This window comes from Castor canadensis, chromosome 4 (assembly GCF_047511655.1).
Source record: "Castor canadensis chromosome 4, mCasCan1.hap1v2, whole genome shotgun sequence".
In the NCBI taxonomy this organism is placed as follows: Eukaryota; Metazoa; Chordata; class Mammalia; order Rodentia; family Castoridae; genus Castor; species Castor canadensis.
In genome coordinates, this window is record NC_133389.1 from 108446034 (window position 1) to 108453634 (window position 7601).

Here is a 7601-nt window from a genome sequence, read left to right on the forward strand (position 1 = left end):
ATGGAGAAGGTTGCTGCCTACCAGCCAGGAAAAGAAGCCTTGTTAGAAGCTGAATTAACTGGAAACTTGATCTTAATCTTTGATCCCTAAAACTGGGAGAGACAAACAAGCTACTTTTTAAACCACCCAGTCTATGGTACTTTGTTACGGGAGCTTGAGTAGACTAATATAGGCAGGCAAGAGCCAAATATTAGAAGGCAGAAGGAGGAGAGAAGTCTGGTTATTTCTACCAGTTTCCTTCAGCTTTGTTGTCTCTATGGATGAGTGCTTCTCCTTCATCATCCAGTGCTCTCCAAGAAGCCCTTTCTCTAAGATCCCACTATGGATTCAGATGAATGGCACTACCTTCCACCCTCCCTCCTGCTCTGGGGTGATATAGCTTCCTGCTGTTGCCCATTTCTGATGATGCACCTCTCTTTTTATTACTCAACAACTACATCATCTGTAAATATTTTCACACTAAATCATCATGGTTGAAAACTTAGGTGGTTTCAAGATGATGGTGACTGGGTAGTTGACACAGAGGCAGACATGAAGATTCTTACAAAGTAAAAGAGGCTGGGAATCATCCCCTCCATGCTTCTTGTGTAGTCCTGGAAGCCCAGCAGTAGCATTTATTTATTTTAATGAACTAAGTAAAACAATATAGATTGTCAACATGGAACAGAGATCAACATCATCTGCCCAAGAGTGAAAAATCTATGAACCCTACATCCCAATACTGAATGGAATCCCAGATCACAGAGTTAAAAACAAAGAAAACAACACATGATTGTATGAGCCACAATTTTGAAAGTGAAAGATCCCAGATTATCCAGGACATGGGAAAATAGGATGAAATGGAGTTTAACTCAGTATAACAGACAAGGTTAAAAGAGAAGATACTGAAAGATCATAAAATGCTGCATAAAACCTCTGAATATATTCTATGAATTTATGAAAAAATCAGGATATTTGCAAAGAATTGAAAAAGCTAAAAGTAGAATATGAGCAGAAGAGGACTAAACCAGTATTTTGATGCTGTCAAGAATGCTCAACATATGGAAATAGATATTCCTTTGACAGATATGCTATGTGCTCCTCCCAACATCTTGATCTAGGCCGTTCCAATTCCTGGTACCTAGACATTCTCCATCCTCAAGAAAACCTCAGCCTACATACATCCAACTTGAGCTGTTTCTATCCTTCCTCTTCTTGGGCCACTTCACAGAAATCCTCTTAGCCTTCTACCTGGTCCAGCTCTTCCTCAAGTCTAAAAGATATGCGACTATAAAGTGAGCTTTGTTCTAGATCTTCATCCATGTAAGTGACATAAGGACATGTTATACAGTCCTGAACTTGCTAAATGGGGTCATTATGATGATAGTTCCAGCACCAGTGAAAATGATGGCTATCTTGAGGACATGGATCAAGGAAAGCATATAGTACTGATGAAAGTGTCACTGGCAGATTAGATGGAAAAAGTGAGGGGGATGAATTTATACACTGTGATGACAGTGAGTAAAACAACAAGGAAGGAAAAAAATCAGCTCTGAGTGTACAATTTTTAGATATGTCTAGAAAACCAAGGAAGAAAAATAACATGAAGGAGCTGCCTTTTCTTCAAGCTATAATGCTTTGAATTCCCTCTGGGAAACAGAGGGCAATGATGATAATTCTGAAGCAGAAAAGAAATCACAGAAACATCACATAGAAGATTCAAATTCTGATGTCACAGCTACTGTTTCTTCACAACTTTAGAGTGAAGCTCTTCCTTCTCAGATACAAGCACCTCCCACATCAGGGTCATCTCCTCTTGGACCACCGCCTTTGTAGGCTTCTTCCTGGACCACCTTCAGGGCTTCTCCATTCCCCAAACCAGCTGGAATGCTGGAACTCCCATGGCCTTTACTGAAACTTTTACCTTGAGGACCTGGCCAACCCCATGACCTTCCTCCAGGAATCCCTTCCTTCCTCTGCACCTCCAGGTATCCCTTCCATCTCATTCTGGCATGACACACCCACCTTTGTTACCTCTTTGGACTTACCCTCACCTGGGTTTTTCCCCTCAGATCCCTTGCGGAACTGAGGAGTGTTAAGTGCCCTACCCAATTTGATTCAGCAACTCAAAGTGGATGATGTGAATGTAGCCTACATTAAGAAGAAAGCCACAGTGCCAAGCTACAGATCATTAATCCCAAACCAGAGATTACTCAATTTTTTTCCCTACTGCACTGGAGGTATGTTGAGAGAATAAAAGGGATACTACAGTCACCGTAGAAAGCCAGAGAATGATTTTGTTGTGCCTCAACCTGCTCCTTTTGTTCCTTTCTCAGTACAAACTAAGGTTATGTTTTGAAACTTTTATGAAAGAGATGGAAGGGTCTGGTGACAGCTTTTGATGCCAGAACAGGCCTCTGTTGACAATAGTGCTTCATGGAGTAAGAGGCTCTTGTTAAACTTAGGTGAAAGAGCTACTGTTAGGGTGCGATTCAAGGAATACCTTAAAGTTTAGACTTGGTTGGAATTTATTGTACAGACAAGGTATCTTAATCAGAAGAGATTGGTTATTGAAGAAGAACTTCTAACATCCTTTCCTCTTCATGGAACTATTTTCATCTGTTTCTTCCCCTTCTCCAGTTCTTTGGAAATGTGTGATGAGGGGACTCTTAGCTGCTTATTCGTTTTCATTTTCTCCTTGTGTTCTGTGGGTACTAAACTAGATATTTTTGAAGACACTTCACTTTCCCTTTTTGTGTTTGTTACATTAAATATTTTCCTGTAAATATCTTACAATATTTTACTTGTAGTGTGAAGTATCAAAATGCTATTTCCTGGGAAGATACAGAAAATGTAGAATTCATAGATTAAAATTACTTACCACTGACTTAAATTTTGAGTGCTTCATGGGAAAAGTAAATAAATGTTCTACACCAAGTTTAAAACAAAACAAAGGCCAGGCACAGTGGTGTACATTTGTAATCCCAGATACTCAGGAGGCAGAGACAGGAGGATCAACTACATGGCAAAACTAGTGGGAGACAATATCTGAAAAACAAACTAAAAACCAAAAACTACAGAGGATGTGCCTAAGGGGTAGAATGTGTGGCCCTGAGTTTATACCCCAGTACTGAAAAAAAAAAAAAATCCTTCAGTTTTCTTGGATCATTTGACTGCTACAGAACCGCTTTTCTTAATGGGGATTGATTTTCCAGGGATAAGTCTGAGTTTTTTTTAAGCAATGTGTCCTTCAGGTAGTAATTGTTAGAGGGTCCATGGAATCTACTCTTCCAGCATACTATAAGTTACTGCATTTGCTTTTTATTTTTAATTGAGTTCTCTCTCCTTTGCCTCTTTCTTCTTACTCAAACTCTTTTTTCTTGTTATAAGTATCTTGTCAGTTTAAATGAAAAAAAATGATTGAACCAAAATGATCCACAATCAAATTTAACACTAGAGAAATCATGAAGTCAGACACTGACTCTGTCATTGTGATTGCTTCTGCAAGGTCTTTAATGGTTCTTCAGGTGCTATATTGGATGAAGACTTCTGATTTCTATGATAATTTAGTCCTATACCCTTTTTGTGTTCACGTGTGGCTCACACTTTAAATCGTACCTAGAAAATTCTCTGGATGCAATTTGATTGCTGATGTTTATTATATTCTGATGAATATGTATCAGCTCAGTCTTCAAAAACATTTTATAATGGCATAAAGCTGACCTAGCAATTTAGTAGCACACATAAGCCATTAAAATGCCTCTCCTATAATAGTAGCCACTTGCAATTGACTAAGGAAAACATTGATGGGCCTCTTCCTGGAAAGTTGTCTAAACATCTTCTCCATTTTGATTTCTTTCCTCATAATTTTGTGGTTTCCATTGCATAATTCAAGAAGTCCACAAGGGACAATGATAAGTTTTTGGTGGTACTAGGGTTTGAACTCATAGCCTTGCACTTGCGAGGCAGCTGCTCTACCACTTGCATCATGAACCAGTCCTATGATATATTTTAAAGTTAGATCTAATGTTTCAAAAAGAGATGATCCAAACAATGTATGCACATGTGAATGAATGAACAAAAAACAAGAGGATTTTCTATAGATTTTGACCACAAATACAAAAAAAGTTCTTTCCATAATTCATTATCATTCTTCAATTTTTACCAACATCCCATGAAAACATGATCTGTTTTCTTCTCAATTGCTAAATATTTTCAGCCTCAGACAGAAAGTTTTGTGTAGTTAAAAATATGTTAATATAGTAATCACTTGAGACCATAAAGTACATTGTTTTATTTTATTTTTTTAAATATAAAATTCTTTTCTGTCCTAATGCTGGAAGTAGCATTAGCTTGACCTCAGCAACCTCTCCAACCCATATGTAACACCATCTAGTGCCACAAAAACTTATTTTTCTTAAATAGCTATTTAACCAAATATTTGTTTGTAAACATACAAAATCTTTTTTTCCTCAAGCTTGGAAAGAGAAAACTGAATTACAAGGACTTTCATCACCATTACCAGCATCAAATATTTACTGCATTCACCCTGCCCCCCCCACCAGAATGTGATGCTGAGCTGGAGACTAATAAATTGCATTCAACCTCCTCCATCCTCTTTAATAAAAGACATTTGCAGTCTAGAAGAAAAAGCAAGAATTAAATATCAGATGCAGATAATGCATTCTATGGAAACCACAATCAGCATCTAACAATAATTCCAAAGAAGGTATGTTTTTGTTCTGAGCTAGAACTGAACTTGGGACAAAAATTGCATTTTCTATGTTGTAAATTGTCTGTGCAAAGAAATGGAAATAATGTCCCCAGGCAGTGTTAGGATAGTTGCTGCTTTCCCTTCTCCCTGCAATTAGAGTTCTAGCCCTTGGTGCAGACACAGGTGATTTGTTCTTAACTGACAGGTTCATGAAGGCAGCAGAATAGGGAATTCCTGGGACTAAGTGGAGAATTCCTATCTTCAGACTGCTCTAGATTAGGTCCTGACTTCCTGACTAAACAAAAGCTTGGATTTTCCTTCATAAAATTGGATTCAGACCTAAAGTTGGAAATCACATGAGGACCAACCTCCTGAATAGCCAGCCTCTCTTGTATGACTTCCATAGCAGACTTTGCTCAGTCATTATTTCATGTTTTCATAAGAATTTTGTAACTTTGGCCCTTCATTTCAGCACTTTTTGATGCTTAGAAAGTCTCCTTCCACTATGGACCAAACAACAAAACATATAACATAAGAATATGCTGATTTTTCTGGTTTGGTGATCAAATTCCAAATTGGAAAGCATGATCTTTCCATCACTTAAAAATAAAAGATATGAGTTCCAAAGGATATGAATTTAGCCATTATAAGTATAATAAATTATTATTATCCAGCAGTAAATAATTTCAAGATAGAAATAATGTTCTTGTATTTTATAGGTATGATATTATCATTTAAATAATAGAACTGTATTTGTAACTTCATTTTCTTTTCTAACTCATCTAGGACCCTACTTTAAAGTCATTCTTCAGCCAGAATACTAATCTCTGAGAATGTCTGTTATCACAATCAGGTGCAGAATAAACTTGGCGCCTGAGACCTGTTCCTTGAATTTCAAGCAGTTATATCTAATTACTTACTGGAAAGTTCTAGTTAGATGCTACATTAACAACTGAAAGTTAACCTTTAAAAATCTGAAACCAATTGCAACTCCATCATTCCTTAGATCAGTGCATGTCATTCCATGTTACCCATTTTTCCATGATAGAAAGAAACCTGGAAATTGGCCTAGATTTTTTTATATTCAATTTCATATGCTCATCATCTCTCCATCTCTTCTGGTACTGACTTAATTTAGAATTTCAGCAAACATTGAATGCATAAGTATATGTGTGTGTGCATGCATGTGCACTATGGTGCACACAAACATTATTTGTAATGTCCAATAATAGAGAATTGGTTACATAACTCGTGCATATATAATATTCCATACAATAGAATACTGTGCACACAGTAAAATGCTCACATGTGAGGTTCTGTAGAAAGGGAGCTGTAGCATGATTCCATTTGTAATTTAAAATGCATATAAAATGTTCACAGTGGCTCATACCTGCAATCCCAGCTACTGGGGGTAGAGATGGAGAGGATCAAGATTCAAGGCCAACTGGGGCAAAAAGAGAGCAAGACTTCACCTTAACCAATAAGCCAGGTGTGTTGTTGTATGCCTATCACCCCAGCTATGCAGGAGGCTTTAGGCAGAATTACAGTCTGAAGCCAGCCCCAGGTAAAAAGTGAGAACCTATCTGAAAAATAGTCTGGCGCAAAAAGGGCTGGAGTTATAAGTGAAGCAGTGGAGCACCTGATTAGTCAGTGTGAGGGACTGAGTTCAAGCCCAAGTACTGCTCTTTAAAAATGTGCATATATGAGAATTTGAGTAAACGTGAAGTTTTTTTTTCTTTCTTTCTGGAAGAATATATTCTGAAAGTGATAAAGTAATTACATTGAAAAGACAAATAAGAAGTTGGATGAAGATTTTCTTTTCTTTTTTCTTTATTTTAGGCAATGTTTGAATTAGTTATCTCAAATGCAGTTCTTTAAAAGCCAATGTTTTAAGTCCAATGCACTTCTTTGTAGTAAGATAGCATCTATGGATTAATAGACAAAGAATAAAGTTTAAACTCAAGGAAAATCACTTTAAATGAGATGGATGAAATGTAATGGTGACTGGAAGCACTAATACCTTCTCAGAGACAATGGGTTTCCATCAATGTCCTCTCAAATGGGACCTTTTTAGGGTTTTATAGAGTCTAGATTTGAACCATCCTTTGGAGCAAAAGCAGTAAGAATTAGAATTACTGAATTCTGAACATGTTGATAATGTGCATCTGAGCATTGATAAACTTTGGTTAAGGGAGGCTCAAGGTTCTCTGAGAATAGAGGGACCCCTTAAGAAATCCATTTGTGTGTTTGGAATGCTCAGAACATCTAAGAAAAAACCCATCTGTTCCTTAGTACTGAGCCATGAGTACTACTCTGTTGCTATGTACCATTCCATGACATTGTATATATATATTTATATATAGTTTTTAATCCCCACAACACATTTTAAATTATTACTAATATCCCCATTTTGCAAATTAAAAACTAAAGTTAGAGAAGTTAAGTAATTTACTTATGACCAGAGAATAAGTATAAGAGCAAGGATTTGAACCTAGGTTGTCTCACCCTAAAGCCCAGATTCTTAAGTACTAATGTTACTGAAGGAAGTATCTGGGTTATACAAGTGTGTGAATGCATATTCACACCTGGGCCCAAGGACCAGGTGTAAGGTATCAAACGAGAAGATGTGGGACTGACATGAACCAGAGAACTGAGAGCAGATCTGGTGCTATTAGTTCTCCTGGTTTTCTAGAAGAAGCCAGAATTCAGAATGGTCACTTCTATATATGCTTAGGCTTTACTGCCTATGTTACTTAGCTTTCTCGTCACTGTGACAGAATGCCTGACATATCCAAGTTGAAAACAAAAAGGTTGATTTTTTGCTCACAGTTTCAAAGGTTTCAGGCAATCATGGTGTACAGGGCATACAAAACAGAGCAGTTCACATGACATCAGGAAGCCAAGAGTG

The 7601-nt window shown here is 37.2% G+C and overlaps 1 pseudogene; it reads left to right on the forward strand.

Moving 5' to 3' along the window:
* Positions 1–531: 531 nt before the first annotated feature.
* On the forward strand, positions 532–1815 carry LOC109703404 (WW domain-binding protein 11 pseudogene; annotated as a pseudogene).
* The last annotated feature ends 5786 nt before the right edge of the window (positions 1816–7601 follow it).